At 45.8% G+C, this 17,098-nt stretch overlaps 1 protein-coding gene across 1 annotated transcript in view; it reads right to left on the reverse strand.

The window, feature by feature from the left end:
- adissp (adipose secreted signaling protein) overlaps positions 1 to 17,098 on the reverse strand; it is a 180,213-nt gene that overhangs the window by 147,335 nt on the left and 15,780 nt on the right. The gene's annotated exons all lie outside the window — the stretch shown is intronic.

A 17,098-nucleotide genomic window follows, 5' to 3' on the forward strand; every position in this document is an offset into this window, starting at 1 on the left:
TAAAAAGATTGCTCCCCCGCCTTGGGTTATGCTCCGACATGGAAAAAAAAATCTACTTACAATCCACTCTAAGCTGGATAGGATTTATCGCTGTAACCAAAAATAAAATCTATGAGCTTTCATCATATTTCCCCCAAGGCAAGTATGGAACTGTTAAAAAATGGAATGCTTCAGAAATAGAACTGAAATTTAAATAATTAGACTTAAAATAGTTAATAGATTTCAGACAACTCATTCTGGTTGGCTCATTGGTTTTCACAGAACTATTGAGTAGAATGGACCTAAATTCTCTGGAGTTTACAATGAGAGGCCATCTCATTGTATGTTACAAACTTTTAAAATTACTAGGGGGGCTCGACAGGGCAGAGATGCTGGAAGGCTGGTTCCCTGGCTGCCGTGTCAAGAACTCGGGGTCATAGTCTCAGGAATAAGCGGTCATCCATTTAGGTCCGAGATGAGGAGACATTCCTTCACTCAGAAGGTTGTGAATTTTTGAAATTCACTATCTGAGAGAACTGTGGATGCTCAGTCGATGAGTACATTTAAAACTGAGTAGATAGATTTTTGGACACAAAGGAAATGAAAGCATATGGGAATAGGGCAGGAAAGTGGAGTTGAGGTAGATACCATAGAGGTATCTAATAGATGTACCACTACTGGGTGTATTCTATAGGCCACCAACTAGTGGGAAAGCCATAGAGGAGCAGATTTTCAGGGACATTACAGAAAGGTACAAAACTATAGAGCAGTGATAATAGGGGACACAAATTATTCCAATATAGTAACAGTGGTAACAGTGAGAGAGGGGAGAAGAGTTTCTGAAGTGTGTTCAGATACATTTTTTTTAGATCAGTATATTTATAACCCAATTAGGCAGGAGGCATTGCTGGATCTAGTTCTGGGGAATGAGGTGGGTCAGGTGGGGAACATTTAGGGAAATAGTGTTCATAGTATCATAAGTTTTAGGTTAGCTATGGAAAAGTACAAGGAGCATTCTAGAATAAAAATACTTAATTAAGGGAGGGCCAAATTCAGTGGGCGGCACAGTGGTCAGCACCACAGCCTCACAGCTCCAGGGACCCGGGTTCGATTCTGGGTACTGCCTGTGCGGAGTTTGCAAGTTCTCCCTGTGACCGCGTGGGTTTTCGCCGGATGCTCCGGTTTCCTCCCACAGCTAAAGACTTGCAGGTGATAGGTAAATTGGCCGTTGTAAATTGCCTTTAGTGTAGGTAGGTGGTAGGGAATATGGGATTACTGTAGGGTTAGTATTAACGGGTGGTTGTTGGTCAGCACAGACTCGGTGGGCTGAAGGGCCTGTTTCAGTGCTGTATCTCTAAAAAAAAACCTGTCCCAGGTAAATTGGAATCAAAGATTGGCAGGCAAAACTGAAATGGAACAATGGATTGCCTTTAAAGAGTTGATGATTTGGGTACAGTCGAGGTACATTCCCACAAGGGGGAAAGGTAGGGAAACCAAGGCTAATGCTTGCTGGATGACGAAGTGATAGAGCAAGATGAAACAGAAAAAGGGTGCGTACGGCTGATACAAGTGAGAACAAGGCTGAATGCAGAAAGTTCAGAGGAGAAGTGGAAAAGGAAATAAGAGAGACAAAGACAGAGTATGAGAAAAGCCTGGCAGCTAACATAAAAAAGGAACCCAAAAGTCTTTTATAGGTATAAGAGGGAACAAGAGGAGGGATGGGGCCATTAGAGACCAAAAAGAGGATCTATACATTGAGGCAGAGGGAAGGACTGACATACTGAGTACTTTGCATCTGTCTTTACCAAGGAAGAAGATGCTGCCAAAGTCTAGTGAAAAAATAGGTAGTTGAGATTCTGGTTGAGCTACAAATTGATAAAGAGGAGGCTTTAGAAAGGCTGGCTATGCTTAAGGTTGGTAAGTCACCAGGACCTGGTGGGATGCATCCAAGGCTGATGAGGGAAGTAATGGTGGAAATTGCAGAGGCATTGGCCATAATCTTCCAAACCTTAGATTCAGGGGTGGTGCCAGAGGAATGGAAAATTGTAACTGTTGTACCCTTGTTTTATCTAAGGATAAAACCAGCAACTACAGGTTAGTTTAACTTCAGTGGTGGAAAAGCTTTTAGAAATGATAATACGGGAAAAAAATCAACAATCACTTGGATAAGTGTGGATTAGTTAAGGAAAGCCAGCACAGATTTGTTAAAAGGAGGAGAGGCAATCTAAAATAGAGGGCACAATTCTAAAGGGGGTGCAGGAACAGAGAAACCTGGGGGAGGTAAATGTGTACAAATTGTCCAAGGTGGCAGGGCAGGTTCAGATCGAGGTTAAAAATGCATACGGGATCCTGGGCTTTATAAACAGAAGCACAGAATACAAAAGCAGGGAACTTCTGATGAACCTTGCTAAAACATTGTTTCGGCCTCACCTGGAGTATTGTGTCCAATTTTAGGCACCGCAGTCTAGGAAGGACGTGAAGGCTTTCGACAGGGTGCAGAAAAGATTTACGAGAACAGCTTCAGGGATGAGGGACTTCAGTACCGTGAATAAATTGGAGAAGGTGGGGCTGTTCCCCATAGAGAACAGAAGGTTCAGAGGAGAGATAGTAGAGGTGTTCAAAATCATGAGGGGTCTGGACGGAGTAGATAGAAAGAAACTGTTCCCATTGGCGGAAGGGTCGAGGAACAGAGGACACCAATTTAAGATGATTGGCAAAAGAACCAGAGTCGACATGAGGAAAAGCTTGTTTATGTAGCGAGTGATTAGGATCTGGAATGCACTGCCTGAGAATGTGGTGGAGTCAGATTCCATTGTGGCTTTCAAAAGGGAATTGGATAAGCAGCTGAAAAGAAAAAATTTGCAGGGCTACAGGGAAAAGGCGGGGAAGTGGAGCTCGCTAAATTGCTCTTGCAGGATGCAACGTGCAGAATGACATCCTTCTGTGCTGTAACCATTGTGATCCTCAGTGGATCAGCCATGATGTTTTTGAATGACAGTGCAGGCTTGAGGGGCTCGATGGCCTACTCTGGCTCCTTTCTGTTATGGTCTTATGAGCTCACAGCCACAGGGCTTGAATCGTAATGGTGCAGTCTTTACCTGCCCGTGACACCCCGCTCCCCCCACCCCCAAACTGTCCCTACCCCCCCACCCCAGACCCAACACTCACTGAAACCTTTGTGGAGAATTAAGTCCACAGATAACGGACAGCGTTAAACCAAGGTTGTAATATGTGTATGAGGACGCTGTACTCCAGGAGATGTTAGATACAATGCATCGCCTGTTGGATACCAAGGTCTGAGGAATAAAACCAACAATAGTAAAGGCAGAGATTTACAAGACTGACCCTGGTATTTATTGAAATCCGAGAAAAAAGAAGAGATAGAAACATCCCAGAGCGAGACAGTGTTGCGTTTAGTGCACAGAGAGCTGTGCTCTAGCCAGTACGGGTTGTTTGATGCTCACACTGCTAGCATCAGATGTCAACCTTGGCTCAGTAAGTAGCACTCTCGCCTGAGTCAGAGGTTGCGGGTTCAAGCCCCACTCTAGAGACTTGACACTCCGAATGCAATAGCAAGGGAGTGCTGCACTGTCAGTGGTGCTTTGTTTCGGATGAGATGTTAAACAGAGGCCCCATCTGCCCTCTCAAGTGGATGTAAAAGATCCCAAGGCACTATTTTGAAAAGCAGGGAAATTCACAGGTTGCTGTTTGTGTGAGCAAATTGGCTGCCACACTCCCAAATTACAACAGTGACTACACTTCAAAACGACATGATGTTTAGCAAAACATTCAGGGGTGTCCTGAGGCTGTGAAAGGTGATGGAATTACAAGTCTTTCCTTCCCACTGCAACTATTTCAAAGAGCAGAAGAGGGGGCATAAATTTAAGATAAGGTGCTGGAGGTTTAGAGGGGATTTGAGGGGAAAAATATTCACTCAGAGGGTGGTTGGATCTGGAATGCACTGCCTGAAGAGGTGGTAGAGGCAGGAACCCTTTCAACATTTAAGAAGTATTTAGATGTACACTTGAAAAAGCCATAGCATACAAGGCTATGGGCCATGTGCTGGAAAATGGGATTAGAATAGTTAGGTGCTTGAAGGCCGGCACAGACACCATGGGCCAAAGGGCCTGTTTCTGTGCTGTATAACTGAGTTCTTACTGGTGTCCTGACCAACATTCATCCCTCAACCAACATCTAAAAACTTTATCTGGTCATGGGATATTGCAGTATGCGCTTGGCTGCCACATTTCCAAAGGTGACTACCCTTCAAAAGTACTCCCCTGGATATCAAGCACTTTGAGATGTCTTGAGATCATGAAAGGCACTATATAAATGCAACTTTTACTTGATTCCCATCTATCGTTTTGCAACAATGGCAGACCCTGAAAACAATCAAATAATGTTGCCCTCATCTAAAGGTCAGCAGATAGGTATCAGGAGCACCTGTCCAAAGCTTCGTCTCCTCGCAAACTCAAAAGGTGAGGAGAAAGGGGAAAGGTCAAAGAATGACCCATCTAAAAATCTGGGTCACTTCATATCAAGATTCATTTTGGAGAATCTGTTAAGGTGAAACCAGAGGGATTTACAAGCTTAAAAAACACAATACAGCACATCACAGCCTGCAATATTAATAACTGACAGCTAAATTTCTCTGACTTCAGTTCGAAACCAGCAAGCAGACTGCATGCAAACAATTTCTGACGAAAGGTTTAGAGAGAGTAAATAAAGAGAAACTGTTTTCAACGGCTGAAGGATCGATAACTAGGGCACAGATTCAAGGTGTTCGGCAAAATAACCAGAGGCGACATGAGGGAAAAACTCTCTTACGTAACGAGTGGTTAGGATTTGGAATGCACTGCCCGATAGGCTGGTGGATACAGATTCAATAGTAACCTTCAAAAGGGTATCGGATGAATATGTGACTGAGGACAAATTGCCAGCATATGAGGAAAGGGTGAAGAGATTGGGATTAACTGAATTCCTCTTCAATAGAGCCAGCACAGACTCAATGGGCTGAATGGCCACCTTCTATGCAGTATGAATCTATAATTCCATGACTGATGCACACAGGGAGATAGATCCCAACCCCAGTCCCCCGCACTGGTTTTCAGAGGTGGATCCGAGCGCAGGACCGGTGACTGCAATCAATTAATGAGCAACTTCAGCCGCCTGACATACAAACAAGGACCTTTTGGCCCACCTGCTGTCAAACAGCATGCTCCAACCAAGTATAGAATTCCACTCCGTTAAACGACTTCTCTGTTTACTAGCTCCACACTGAGCTCCTGGCTGCTGTCTCAGCAAGTAAATTACATCGCAGTAGGTAAACCATTCTCTCTCCCTAAGTTTCACCCAGAGACAACAACAATTTACTTTTGTATAGCAATGTATTAAAAACCTCCCGAGGTGCTTTACAGAAGCATTATCAACCGAAATGTGGCACTGAGGTAGGTTTTAAATGAGCAACTTAAAACAAGGAGAGAGCTGGCAAGGTGGAGAGGGTAGGGAGGGAATTCCAGAGCTTAGGGCCGAGCTACCTTCACACGGAGTACATCCGAGTCGGAAAACCTGAAGAACTATTCTTTCTTCCAAAGTTTCAGCCGCGTACAACAGTCAGCACCCAATGAGGGAGAATTTGTTACCAGGTAACCAGTACAATGGAAAGGCAAAGTTTGATTTCTCTGTTCTGGGTGGAAAAAGGTTAAGTTGGATGGAGGATCTACCCTGTGATGCTGTATGCCTCATTGGGGAGAGGAGAACAGGACTGGAAAAAAAGGATGGCTATGTAATATGAAGATATAGAGAGATGTGATGTAAGAGAAGAGAAAACATCTGGCGGAGATTATCGGTTCTTCCACCGATGTGAATCTTGTTGCTACCAGATTCCCGTTACAGCAGAACACTGCCAGTTCCCACTGCCCATCAAGATGAAAATAATGATTTTATGGTTTGTTTTTAATCAGAGATACTGTCTTCCGTTACTGCTCTCAATCACTTTAATTACTTGGGTCCAACGTTCTGTTGAAGGTAAACAGTGTCTCCTTGGAATCCAGGTGGCTTCAAGGCAACAGTCATGATGCTGGAAGATTGGAACCAAGCCAACCCGTCATGACAGGCGTGACCCAGGCCAGTCCAAGGCTCTGTTGCTCATTCTAACTCATAACTGGGACTCGGCAAGACAGCACAATAAAAAGGTGACTGTGCAACTGAATGTCTCAGTTGAGACAATGGTTCTAGCAAGGCAAGCTTGCCAGTTTTGTGTCAGGCAAGCTGCGCGATATTAGCTGGCAGTGGGAGACGGTGGTGTCGTGGTAATTTCACTGGACTAGTAATCCAGAGACCAGACTATTGCTCTGGGGCCTTGGGTTCGAATCCCACTACGGCATATGTTGAAATTTGAATTCAATTAATAAATCTGGAATTAAAAAGCTAATGTAATGGTGACCATGAAACCATTGTCGATTGTTGTAAAAATCCATCTGGTTCGCTAATGTCCTTTAGGGAAGGAAATCTGCTGTCCTTACCTGGTCTGGTCTACATGTGACTGCAGACCCACAGCAATGTGATTGACTCTTAAATGCCCTCTGAAATGGCCTGGCAAGTCACTCAGTTGTATCAAACCACAAGCACTGTTGGTGTACCTACACCCCAAGGACTGCAACAGTTCAAGAAGGAAGCTCACCGCCACCTTCTTGAGGGCAATTAGGGATGGGCAAAAAGTGCTGGCCTGGCCAGTGATGCCCACATCCCATGAACAATATTAAAAAATACTGGCCATCCTCCAGCAACTCCTTTGGCCACATCTGGGGTGGGGTAGGGAGTGGATGGGGCACACTAAGCCTTGCACCTGCTGCCAATCTACACATCCTTCTGGACTTGGAGAAGTGGGCAGCCTCCCTACAGGGAGAGGGGTGGACATATTTTATCCGAGACAAACTGAAACTCTCTCTGTAGACCGGCTTGGAGATTCTGAAGGATATTGTTGAGTTTACACACAGTTGAGTAAAATGAAAAAAACAATTCCCATGTCTCTGGAAAGAACACAAGCCAGGCACATGGCAACTGTTTCATGCCTTCCTTTCTCTTGAACTCCCTTAGCTTCAGAGAGTCTAATCGCACCCAGCAGGACTGAACCAACTGGCTCCAAGTATTCCTCCAGTGCCGAAGTGAGCTGGGCCTTTTGTTTCTTTCCCCCTCGACAACTCTAGCCTCTCAACGGAGCCTAACTCCAGACAAAAGCTCGAATGCTGCTCCCCATGTCTGAGGAGGCTCCACCATCACCACACCCACATTCCAGGACCTGAGCACAACAACATAAAAGTCAATTTGTTGCTAAGTGATCCTTCTCTCTCTTCACACCTTCAATTCCCCTCGATACTCCTCACTTCAACTTTACCAGTGCAACTACAGTCATTGCTGTTCCCAATTTTACTCAAATTATTCTTCCTAAGTGCCAAATACTCTTGCATTTTGTACCCTCTCCAACATTGGTGAAATTAAGTCCAGGCACAGCACACCATCTTCTATCCCCTGCCTGTATTAGCTAACCTCAGAGTATGGTATGGGAGAGACAACTGGACTCAGAGTCTGAGTTCTTCCAGATTCATTGGGAGGCCAAACCTCTCTCAAACTTCCCTTCACAGACTTTCAAAGGTCAAATGTTACATCACTTAAACCACTACTTTTGGATCTATACCATCTTCTTCCCTGCTCTTTGTCACCTCATTGGACCTCCTGCATGGACTCTTCACCCAGGGATTTTCACAGCGCCAGGAACCTCAGCCTATAACAAAGCAGCTCTTTAATACAAGACATGGTGTGACTGAAGCCTGAGGGTGAGGACAAAGAGAAGTTGGCAAGGTCACATCCAATCTCATCTACCGTCAGCTCTTGCGGTCACAGATTATTTTTAGGATCGCACAGGAAACAAGTTACAGCAGGCAGAGTGTCCTGTGGTAGCATTTCCTGGGCTGAAATTCTTGCTCAGTAACATGCTGCCTGGTGATGTGCCAAAAAGCCAAGCTCCAGAGAATTTCAGCACTGTTATACAGCACAATAAAAAAAATTACATCTCATCTTTTCAAATTCTAGGAAACACAGACCCAGGTGATTTCCCTTGTTGCAGACTGAGCTTATACACACTTCTGTTGTTATGGTGACACGGGTGATACTGGCAAAGTTGCATTTATTGCTTACGCCCAGCTACCTTTGGGCAGTGGCAGTAGAGAATGCACGTTTGTGGACCCATAATTCTGAGAGTTCCGACGGCATCTGGGGATGAAGGAAAAGGGATCGAACGTGGAAGGAAACAGGTGGGAAAATAAGATTAGAACTACTGCCTCGTGTGGATGTAAAAGCTGACATGGACGGGTTGGACTGAATGTCCTGTTCCCATGTCGCGACTTCCACGGACTGTCTGCGGTCATGACGCTTATGGATGGAGAGCACAGGCGGTGAATAGTGCACTCCTCCAATATAACAGAGTCCTTAAAGGACAAAGGAAATTTGAACCCAAGTCAGGGATTGAATTTGTTTGTTTATCTGAAGGATACAAAAGGAATTTGAAGATTTGTATACAGGGACAAGGCGACAGTGAATGAGATACTGTAACCACCTCACCATCACCTTTCTCAAGGTCAATTAGGGATGGGCAATAAATGCTGGCCTAGCCAGTGACGCCCATATCCCATGAATGAATTTAAAAAACACAAGTGACCGAGAAGCTCCCAAACGCAGTCTTCCCTACCAGCCTTACAGCATCCTGCAAATTGAGAAAGAACTTGCATTTATGTAGAACCTTTCACATTCACAGGATGCCCCAAGGCACTTCACAGCCAATTAGCTTCTTTAGAAGTGTAGTCACTTTTTAAGTCAAATGTGGCAGCCTGCTTTTTTTTTTAAATCAATACTCAGGAAGCTAGCGTCTATCGCCCATTCCTACTTCTAGAACTGCTTGTAGCAATTCAAACTGAGCGGCTTGCTGGGCTTATTCAGAGGGTAGCTAAGAGTCAATCACATTGGTGTTAGATATATAGGCCAGACCGGGTTCAAAAAAAGACTTGCATTTGCACACCGTTTTTCACAACTACCAGACATCTCCAAGTGCTTTTGAAGTGTAGTCACTGTTGCAATGTAGGAAACGAGGCAGCCAATTTTCACACAACAAACTCTTACAAACAGCAAGTTAATAATCTGTTTATGTGATGTTAATTGAGGGATAAATATTGGCCAGGACATCTGGGATAACTCCCTGCTGCCCGTCCAATAGTGACATGGGCGGTTTCGCATCCACCTTAAATCTAGGCCTCGTCTGCCTTTTTAAAAGACTCTTCAGAAAGACGGCACCTCCAACAGTGCAGCATTCCCTCAGTACTGCACTAGAGTGTCAATCTTGATTTTGGTGCTCAAATCCGAGAGCAGAACTTAAACCCAGAACCTTGTGCTACGAACTGAGCCACTTCAGGTTTCCTTCCCTAAAAGATATCATTGAACCAATTGAGTGTTCATGTCAATCTGGCGGCGTCATGATCACTTTTACGAACACTGGTTTATGATTTTCAGAACTTTTAAACTGAATTCATATGCTCAAACTGCCATGGTGGGATCTGAACTTCTTTGTGGGAGAATCTAGAACTCGGGGTCACTGTTTAAAAATAACGGGGCGCCCATTTATGACAGAGATGGAATTTTTTTCTCTCAGAGGGCCGTGAGTCTTTGGAACTCTCTTCCTCAAAAGGCAGTGGAAGCAGAGATTTTGAATATTTTTAAGGCAGAGGTAGATAGATTCTTAATAAGCAAGGGGGTGAAAGATTATTGGGGGTAGGCGGGAATGTGCAGTCAAGGTTACAATCAGATCAGCAATGATCTTATTGAATGGCGAAGCAGGCTCGAGGGGCCGACTCCTGCTCCTAATTCAAATCTTCGTATGCTCGTATTCATGAACATAACCACGACACTTCTGTACGTGTAGTTTGCACACAGCACGATTTCACGAATAGTAATGAGACACATCAGCAGACAACCTGATTTGGCCGTCAGTTAAGAGATGAAAGTTGCCTCAGGACGAAGAGGATCCTTCCTTCCCTCTCCCAGCTCCAGCCCTGCATCACCCTGGTATCTCTGGGACCCCTCGCCTCCTCTCCCAGGATTCTGTCAGTCAGTCGGAGGCCATGCTAATCCAATTACATGTCCTTTTCCAGAGCTGCCTCAGTCTGAGCCCTCCCGCAATTGCTGAACTGCGTTTCCCTGTACGAGTGCACCATAGCCTTGTATGCTATGGCGTTACCCCATGTGGACTGCAGCGGATCAAGAAGGCAGCTCACCACCACCTTCTCAAGGGCAATTAGGGATGGGCAATAAATGCTGGCCCACATCCCATGAATGAATAAAAAAAAATTTACATTTGTGAATATAAAAGTTCAGCAGGTCAGAGGCTAGGAATCCTGTGGCGAGTAACTCACCTCCTGACTCCCCAAAGCCTGTCCACCATCTACAAGGCACAAGTCAGGAGTGTGATGGAATACTCTCCATTTGCCTGGATGGGTGCAGCTCCAACAACACTCAGGAAGCTCAACACCATCCAGGACAAAGCAGCCTGCTTGATTGTTTGTGGATGGGTGCCATTCACTCCCTCCCCCACCAACGCACAGTGGCAGCAGTGTGGACCATCTACAAGATGCACTGCAGCAATTCACCAAGGCTCTTTCGACAGCACCTTCCAAACCCGCGACCTCTACCACCTAGAAGGACAAGGCAGCAGATGCATGGGAACACCACCACCTGCAAGTTCCCCTCCAAGCCACACACCATCTGGGCTTGGAGCTATATCGCCATTCCTTCAGTGTCGCCGGGTGAAAATCCTGGAACTCCCTTCCTAACAGCACTGCGAGTGCACGTACCCCACATGGACTGCAGCCGTTCAAGAAGGCACTTCACCACCACTCAAGGGGAATTACAAATGCTGTAAATGCTGGCCCAGCCAGCGATGCCCACATCCCAGGAACGAATAAAAAAAATGGGGCTTGCATGACATTTTGCCAGGGCTGTCTGATAGAGTGAACAGTGATGTTCAGTTCAGAGATACAGCACTGAAACAGGCCCTTCGGCCCACCGGGTCTGTGCCGACCATCAACCACCAATTTATACTAATCCTACACTAATTCCATATTCCTACCACATCCCCACCTGTCCCTATATTTCCCTACCACCTACCTATACTAGGAGCAATTTATAATAGCCAATTAACCTATCAACCAGCAAGTCTCTGGCATGTGGGAGGAAACCGGAGCACCCGGAGGAAACCCACGCAGACACAGGGAGAACTTTCAAACCCAACACAGGCAGTACCCAGAATTGAGCCCGGGTCGCTGGAGCTGTGAGGCTGCGGTGCTAACCACTGCGCCGCCCCACTGGTGATGTGAAAACTTTGATCCTCCCTCCAGTTGAAAGCTAAGGTTCAGCAACCTGCCTGTTGAATACTTCACCACACTGCATTTCCCTGATCCTCCTGGAGTTGCATTAGGTTCAGTGGCTCCGTTTCAGGTGGAGCCCTCCACCGCCCGCTTACTCATTGCACACCAAGGCACCGTTAGTAACTGAGACTGTGGTTTTAGTTGGGATCCAGTCACAGGCCCAGCTGCCGTACTCAGAGAACAAAGGTCGGCTTGGTCCTTGGACAAGGCTAATGTGGCGGATCCTTCCTTCCCAGCTAGCCAATTTCTGATCCAAAGCACTAATTCACCTTCAATCCCATACTTCTGTATTTTCTGCAATAGCCTACCGTGGGGAACTTTATCAAATGCCTTACTGAAATCCATATAGACCACATCCACGGCTTTACCCTCATCCACCTGTTTGGTCACCTTCTCGAAAAACTCAATAAGGTTTGTGAGGCACGACCTACCCTTCACAAAACCGTGCTGACTATCTCTAATGAACTTATTCTTTTCAAAATGATTATAAATCCTATCTCTTCTAACCTTTTCCAACATTTTACCCACAACCGAAGTAAGGCTCACAGGTCTATAATTACCAGGGCTGTCTCTACTCCCCTTCTTGAACAAGGGGACAACATTTGCTATCCTCCAGTCTTCCGGCACTATTCCTGTCGACAATGACGACATAAAAATCAAGGACAAAGGCTCTGCAGTCTCCTCCCTGGCTTCCCAGAGAATCCTAGGATAAATCCCATCTGGCCCAGGGGACTTATCTATTTTCACACTTTCCAAAATTGCTAACACCTCCTCCTTGTGAACCTCAATCCCATCTAGCCTAGTAGTCTGTATCTTAGTATTCTCCTCGACAACATTTTCTTTCTCCACTGTAAATACTGACGAAAAATATTCATTTAATACTTCCCCTATCTCCTCCGATTCCACACACAACTTCCCACTACTATCCTTGATTGGCCCTAACCTATCTCTAGTCATTCTTTTATTCCTGATATACCTATAGAAAGCCTTAGGGTTTTCTTTGATCCTATCCGCCAATGACATCTCGTGTCCTCTCCTTGCTCTTCTTATCTCTCCCTTTAGATCCTTCCTGGCTAGCTTGTAATTCTCAAGCGCCCTAACTGAGCCTTCACGTCTCATCCTAACATAAGCCTTCTTCTTCCTCTTGACAAACTCTTCAACTTCTTTAGTAAACCACGGCTCCCTCGCTCGACAACTTCCTCCCTGCCTGACAGGTACATACTTATCAAGGACACGCAGTAGCTGCTCCTTGAATAAGCTCCACATTTCGATTGTGCCCATCCCCTGCAGTTTCCTTCCCCATCCTACGCATCCTAAATCTTGCCTAATCGCATCATAATTTCCTTTCCTCCAGCTATAATTCTTGCCCTGCTGTATATGCCTGTCCCTGCCCATCGCTAAGGTAAACCTAACCGAATTGTGATCACTATCACCAAAGTGCTCACCAACTTCTAAATCTAACAACTGGCCGGGTTCATTACCCAGTACCAAATCCAATGTGGTATCGCCCCTGGTTGGCCTGTCTACATACTGTGTCATAAAACCCTCCTGCACACACCGGACAAAAACTGACCCATCTAAAGTACTCGAACTATAGTATTTCCAGTCAGCTGCAAATTTGCCAACAGCAAGCTCCCTTAAACAGCAATGAAATAACGTGCAAGAGTGAAGCCACTGGACACACAAGAGTGAAGGCAGACCATAGAGTCAGAGTTATATAGCACAGAAACAGGCCCTTTGGCGCACCATGTCCGTGCTGGCCATCAAGCACCTATCTATTCTAATCCCATTTTCCAGCACTTGGCCTCTAGCCTTGTATGCTATGGCGTTATAAGTGCTCATCTAAATACTTCTTAAATGTTGTGAGGGTTCCTGCCTCTACCACCTCCTCAGGCAGTGCGTTCCAAATTCCAACCACCCTCTGGGTGAAAATGCTTTTTCTCAAATCCCCTCTAAACCCCCTGCCCCTTATCTTAAATCTATGCCCCCTGGTTATTGACACCTCCGCTAAGGGAAAAGCTTCTTCCTATCTACCCTATCTATGCCCCTCATAATTTTGTATACCTCAATCAGGTCCCCCCTCAGCCTTCTCTGCTCTAAGGAAAACAACCCTAGCCTTTTCAGTCTCTCTTCATAGCTGAAATGTTCCTGCCCAGGCAACATCCAGGTGTATCTCCTCTGCACCCGCTCCAGTTCAATCACATCCTTCCTATAGTGTGGTGACCAGAACTGTACACAGTACTCTAGCTGTGGCCGAACTAGCATTTTATACAGCTCCATCATAACCTCCCTGCTCTTATATTCTATACCTCAGCTAATAAAGGCAAGTATCCCATATGCCTGCCTAACCACATTATCTACCTGTGCTGTTACCTTCAGTGATCGATAGACAAGTACACCAAGGTCCCTCTGACCGTCTGTGCTTCCTAGGGTCCGACTATCCATTGTATATTCCCTTGCCTTGTTAGCCCTCCCAAAATGCATGACCTATCTGCCATTTCTCCGCCCAAGTCTCCAACCGATCTATATCCTGCTGTATCCTCTGACAATCCTAGTCACTATCCACAACTCCACCAAACTTTGTGTCGTCTGCAAACGTACTAATCAGACCAGTTACATTTTCCTCCAAATCATTTATATATGCGACAAACAGCAAAGGTCCCAGCACTGATCCCTGCGGAACACCACTAGTCACATCCCTCCATTCTGAAAAGCAGCTTTCCACTGCACCCCTCTGTCTTCTATGACCGAGACAGTTCTGTATCCATCTCGCCAGCTCACCTCTGATCCCGTGTGACTTCACCTTTTGTACCAGTCTGCCATGAGGGACCTTGTCAAAGCCTTTACTGAAGTCCATATAGATAACATCCACTGCCCTTCCTTCTTCAATCATCTTCGTCACTTCCACAAAAAACTGGATCAAGTAGTGAGACACGACCTCCCCTTCACAAAACCATGCTGCCTCTCGCTAATAAGTTTGTTTGTTTTGAAATGGGAGTAAATCCTGTCCTGAAGAATCCTCTCTAATAATTTCCCTACCACTGACGTAAGGCTCACCGGCCTATAATTTCCTGGATTATCCTTGCTACCCTTCTTAAACAAAGGAATAACATTGGCTATTCTCCAGTCCTCTGGGACCTCACCTGTAGCCAATGAGGATGCAAAGATTTCTGTCAAGGCCCCAGCAATTTCTTCCCTTACCTCCCTTAGTATTCTGGGGTAGATCCCATCAGGCCCTGGGGACTTATCTACCTTAATGCTTTGCAAGACACCCAACACCTCCTCCTTTTTGAGAATGAGATGACTGAGACTATCTACACTCCCTTCCCTAGGCTCATCATCCACCAAGTCCTTCTCTTTGGTGAATACTGATGCAAAGTACTCATTTAGCACCTCGCCCATTTCCTCTGGCTCCACGCATTGATTCCCATCTCTGTCCTTGAGTGGGCCAACCCTTTCCCTAGTTACCCGCTTGCTCTTTATATATGTATAAAAAGCCTTGGGATTATCCTTAATCCTGTTTGCCAATGACTTTTCATGACCCCTTTTAGCCCTCCTGACTCCTTGCTTAAGTTCCTTTCTACTGTCTTTATATTCCTCAAGGGATTCGCCTGTTCCTCGCCTTCCAGCCCTTACGAATGCTTCCTTTTTCTTTTTGACTGGGCTCACAATATCCTGCATTATTCAAGGTTCCCGAAACTTGCCAAACTTATCCTTACAGACCCTTAGAAAATTAGCGACAGGTTTAGATAGAGGATCTGGATCGGCGCAGGCTTGGAAGGCCGAAGGGCCTGTTCCTGCACTGTAATTTTCTTTGTTCTTGTTCTTTCTCACAGGAACATGCTGGTTCTGGATTCTAATCAACTGACATTTGAAAGACTCCCACATGTCAGATGTTGATTTACCCTCAAACAGCCGCCCCCAATCTAAATTCTTCAGTTCCTGCCTAATATTGTTATAATTAGCCTTCCCCCAATTTAGCACCTTCACCCAAGGACTACTCTTATCCTTATCCACAAGTACCTTAAAACTTATGGAATTATGGTCACTATCCCAAAATGCTCCCCTACTGAAACTTCAACCACCTGGCCGGGCTCATTCCCCAATACCAGGTCCAGTACTGCCCCATCCCTAGTTGGACTATCTGCATATTGTTTCAAGAAGCCCTCCTGCATGCTCCTTCCAAATTCTGCCCCATCTAAGCCCCTAGCACTAAGTGAGTCCCAGTCAATATAGGGGAAGTTAAAATCACCCACCACTACAACCCTGTTACCTTTACATCTTTCCAAAATCTGTCTGCATATCTGCTCCTGTACCTCCCTCTGGCTGTTGGGAGGCCTGTAGAAAACCCCCAACATCGTGACTGCACCCTTCCTATTCCTGAGCTCCACCCATATTGCCTCACTGCACGACCCCTCCAAGGTGTCCTCCCACAGTACAGCTGTGATATTCTCCTTAACCAGTAATGCAACTCCCCCACCCCTTTTACATCCCCCTCTATCCCGCCTGAAGCATCTAAATCCTGGAACATTTAGCTGCCAATTCTGTCCTTCCCTCAACCAAGTCTCTGTAATAGCAACAACATCATAGCTCCAAGTACTAATCCAAGCTCTAAGTTCATCTGCCTTACTTGTTATACTTCTCGCATTGAAACAAATGCACTCCAGACCACCAGTCCCGCTGTGCTCTGCAACATCTCCCTGCCTGCTCTTCCTCTTAGTCTTACCGGCCTTATTTACTCGTTCCCCCTCATTTATTTCACTTGCTGTCCGACTGCTCTGGTTCCCACCCCCCTGCCACACTAGTTTAAACCTTCCCGAGTGACGCTTGCAAACCTCGCAGCCAGGATATTTGTGCCCCTCCACTTTAGATGCAACCCGTCCTTCTTGTACAGGTCACATCTGGCCCTGAAGATATCCCAATGGTCCAGATATCTGAAACCCTCCCTTCTACACCATCTGTTCAGCCACGTATTTAGCTGCACTATCTTCCTATTTCTAGCCTCACTAGCACGTGGCACAGGGAGCAATCCCGAGATTACAACCCTATGGAGAATGATTATGAAACAAGGCCACAATACGAGATACGAGGTCAAATGACCAAAAGCTTGGTCAAAGAGGTCGGTGTCTTAAAGGAAGAAAGTGACATGGAGAGGCGGAGAGAGATGTAGGGAGGGAATTCCAGAGCTTAGGACCAAGCAACTGAAGGTGCAGCCACCAACGACAGAGTGCTTAAATAGGTGAACGAGACTTGGTGCAAGTTAAGACATGGGCAGCAGAGTTTTGGATGACCGAAAGTTTATGGAGGGTCGCATGAATGTGTTGGAATAGTCAAGTCTAGAGGTAATGAAGGTACGAAAGAGGGTTTTAGCAGCAGATGAGCTAAGACAGGGGCAAAGTTGGGTGATAATTCAGAGGTGGAAATAGGTGGTCTTAGTGATGGCACGAATACAAGTTCTGATGAAAGGTCATTGACATTAACTCTTCTCGCTCCACAGATGCTGCCGGACCTACTGAGTATTTCCAGCACTTTCTGTTTTTATTTGTACCTCACAACCGACCTGATGCCCTCCCACCCAGGGCGACTGATAAGCAATCTCCTCAGTTACCTGCTCTCAAAAAAAGCCTAAAGTCCCACAAACAGCAATG

The sequence above is a fragment of the Heterodontus francisci genome, chromosome 1, assembly GCF_036365525.1.
Source record: "Heterodontus francisci isolate sHetFra1 chromosome 1, sHetFra1.hap1, whole genome shotgun sequence".
Taxonomy (NCBI): domain Eukaryota; kingdom Metazoa; phylum Chordata; class Chondrichthyes; order Heterodontiformes; family Heterodontidae; genus Heterodontus; species Heterodontus francisci.